The 4,029-nt window shown below is 32.0% G+C and overlaps 1 non-coding gene across 1 annotated transcript; it reads left to right on the top strand.

Moving 5' to 3' along the window:
* The first annotated feature begins 3,319 nt into the window (after nucleotides 1-3,319).
* Nucleotides 3,320-3,427, top strand: LOC141650844 (small nucleolar RNA R71). Its single transcript, XR_012546856.1, has one exon. It is a non-coding gene; the product is annotated as a small nucleolar RNA R71 (small nucleolar RNA).
* The last annotated feature ends 602 nt before the right edge of the window (nucleotides 3,428-4,029 follow it).

Genomic DNA, 4,029 nt, shown 5'->3' with positions numbered 1-4,029 from the left:
GAAACCAACTCCATTGGTCCCTTGAACTTCGGTTGTGGCACGCATCTCGAGGTAACACCGTCTTTATGTATCGCCATCTTGAAGAAATCCGTCTTTGGGAACTCCGAGATAAATTAAATTACATAGCAAATTACATAATTTCCTATTATACATTTGTAACTAAAATAAAATAAATCTATTAAATTACAAAACGGTGATACGAGATCACAATAAAATTACAACCGAATCGATATTCCCATACATTTCGGGAAATACCAATTAAAAACTAAGGCCATACTAAGTAAAATTACATAATTCAAAAATTACATAAATTAAATTATGACAATCATAAAGAAAATGCAGCATTATAATATGTATGAACATGCCCAATTTTATGCTAAATCGCCTTTAATTAGCCAATATCGTATATTACTCGGTTTTTACGGATTTGCGTGATTTCAACATTTTACAATCACAAAAATTACATAAATTCATATTTATGCATAAGTTAATTACCCTAACCTCTTAGGACTCAAAATTTAGTCTTCACTAATTATTTGACCATAATTAACTCATATTTCTAAAATTGTTCATTAATGGACCAAAAATTACAAAAATAAGCTATAAACTTCAAATAAATCACAAAATTTCAAATAAATTTGAAATTTGAAATTTAAACTCATGAACATTCTGGAAAAATAACATGACACTCATAATGTTCAAAAACTTAGGTTAAAAATTTCGAAATTTTTCGGAAAAACAATGTTGCGGTTTTTAACTTTTCAATTTTAGATCTGAAAAAGATAATAAAATGCAACATATGATGTTTTTCTTTAGTCATAGAGTATGTTTTATTAATTTTTCATTAATTAAGTCACTATTCATGCCATTTTTCTTCAAAAATCCATAAATCATGCAAAAAGACTTCACTATAGCCCATTATTTTACACACATCTTTTAAAATTGCATGTGACATCATACTAAATTTCTATGACCAGATTCGAAATTTATCTCATATTAACCTATTTTTCACCTAAATCCGAATTTAATAATGAAAAATCCATTTTTCGAGCATAACAAGTCCAAAAATTATAAAAATTTACAGGTTATCTCAAAATAATATATGTGACAACATATCCAAAAATCACTGGAAAATTCGAAGTATAGCTAATTTTAGACCGAAAATGACATTTTTACTCATAAAATCATATTTAAATGCCATTATTGTAAAATATGAACAATAAAAATCCGTAAATTAACCAAAATATCCTAAAAACATTTTAGGACCAGAAATTTAACATGCATAAATTTATTTCGTGATATCTCATAATAACACAAATTATTCAAGTTTTATATGTTATTCTTATAACTCGGAAAAACTTTTAACCGATTTGCATGCAAACAACCATGGCTCTTGATACCGATTGAAGGAAAAGTAGATCTATATACTTAACATATTCATATATGTTTTAATTTAATTTGTCATAAAATTAACTAATGATCTTATGCATGCAAACAAGTAAACAAAATAAGGAAGAAACATCCATTCTTACATTGGATTTTCTGTTCAAATGGGCACAAGAGAGATCACCTTTCTCTCTTGTTCTTGATCTTTCCTTTTGGATGAACAAATACCCAAGTGTAGGATCTCTCCCAAGGATTTATACCCAAAACTTACTCTTAATAAAATTAATACTATGAATACTAGATAATATTAATTTTTGTAGAAAAATGACCCAAAATAATTTGGTTATAATCTCCCAAAACCGGTTAGGAGAGGAGAAGAGGAAGTGGAATATTTTTATCTCTCTAAAAATATTTTGATGATATGAATGAATGAATAATAGACAATAACATTATTGTGTATATGGTGAAAATTGAGAGGAAAAACCAAGTGGTTTTCCTCTCTAAAAAACCGGACAAGAGGAGGGGGAGGGGAGCCAATGCATGCACTTATTTGTCTTCACAATGCACAATAGGGTTGCATGGCTAGATTAGTAGGTAATCATCATGCCCTCCACTAATATAATCAACATATAATTAGCTTAATCCTCCTCTAATTTTCGGTACATATAGTTAATATGGAATCCATTTTATTTTTGTCAATTTGTCAATATGTCACATGTCACATGTCACATAAAATTGCTATGTATTTTTAACATATTAAAAATCAACGTATTATTAAAAATACGTCATATACAAAAATCGACTTAGTAATTCATAATTACTTGTACCAAAATATTTCTCCAATTATAAATCACAATAAATTGTATTTATAATAATTCATTCAAATTTAATTGTTTCCTTAAACAATAATTTCATCTGAGTAATGATACAATTCGATTACTCAGACCGTATCTCATTTAATCAAATTTCAATGTGATACGTAAATTTTACCTCCAAAATCGTCCGTCAATTTTCAAGTAATTTAATTAACTCGTAACGTTATACGATTAATTAAATGATCAATTAAGAGTGTTGCCCTATAGGTATGACCTAGGGGGTCAACTGATCACCACCGTCGTCGACGTAATGTGTCAAACTCTAGTCAGCCAATCATTACCGATATATGTTGATCAGTTGACAGTAAAATATTACTTCCCAATTGTATTCTTTATAATGAGACTTAAACATGTGATCATCATGATCAACAGTCGTGATCGCATTATTGTCGGAGGACACATATTCCAACATTTTGAACATCAAAACCTTGGTCATTTGATTGAGTGTATGGAGTTTGATTTTGGAAACCTTGGTTTTGGTTGTAAAAGGGCCTTTGATTTTGGTTTCTCATTGGAGGTGGGGTGTATGTTGGTTGAGGGTTTTGAACATTTTGGCTTTTCTATGAGAGATTTGGATGGAATTTGGTGTTTTCATTGTAATAGTTGGAATAAGGGGTACCACTCTTGTATGCTTGAAAAGCATTTACTTGCTCACTTGTTCCCCTACATTCACTTTGGTCATGTCCCAAAGTTCCACAATTCTCACATATTCCACTTGGAATTGATGAAGATGCCACCATGGTACTAACATGTTGCTTTGGTGATTTTGAGGCTTCTTCAAGTTTAGCCATAGCCTTTTCAAACTTCAAATTAATGGTATCAATATGAGCACTAAGTTGAGCACCCAATTGAGTAATAGAGTCCACTTCATGCTTTCCTCCTCTATTAGCTTTCCGAGGTCTATTATATTTTGAGTTATGGACCGCCATTTCCTCAATCTTGTTCCATGTTTGATTATCGTCAACTTCGGTGAACATACCATTTGATCCCATGTTGAGAATGTTTCGGGAGTCTTCATAAAGACCATTCCAAAATTGTTGTACCAAGAACCACTCGCTATGTCCATGATGAGGACATGAGCGACAAGTTCCTTTGAATCGCTCCCAAGCTTCATACAAAGATTCTTCGTCCCTTTGTTTAAAACCCGTGATTTGGGCTCTTAGCATGTTAGTCTTTTCCGGAGGGTAGAACTTTTTGTAGAAAGCAAGAGCCAATTTCTTCCAAGAGTCAATACCAAGAGTAGCCTTATCAAGGCTTTTTAACCATTGTTTCGCGGTACCAATCAAAGAAAAAGGAAATAAGACCCATCGAATTTGGTCTTGAGTCACTCCGGTTTGTGAAATCGCATCACAATAGTCACAAAAAATCTCCATATGAGAATGAGCGTCTTCACTAAGCATGCCCCCAAATTGACTTCTTTCGACTAATTGGATAAATGCGGATTTTGCAATGAAATTACCGGTCAAATGTTGTGGTGTGGGAGTACCATTGGGTAGGTTCTCCTCGGTTGGTACGGAATGTGATGAAAATTTAGGCATTGTGTGTTGATTTTGTGGTGGGTTTTGTGTTGAGTTCTCCTCTCCTTCTCTTGCAAAAGGGTTGATGAACTCAATATTGTTTGTTTGAATATCCACAATCTCACCAATACCTCTCAAAGTATTTCTAGCAAGTCTTCTATTAGTTGTCAAAGTTCTTTCAATTTCGTGATCAATGGGTAACAAGTTAGCTTGTGATCTTCTAGTCATGCAAAATATCAAACAACTTGAAA

Source organism: Silene latifolia, chromosome 3 (assembly GCF_048544455.1).
Source record: "Silene latifolia isolate original U9 population chromosome 3, ASM4854445v1, whole genome shotgun sequence".
Classification (NCBI taxonomy): domain Eukaryota; kingdom Viridiplantae; phylum Streptophyta; class Magnoliopsida; order Caryophyllales; family Caryophyllaceae; genus Silene; species Silene latifolia.
This window is presented reverse-complemented; position numbering and strand designations above follow the sequence as displayed.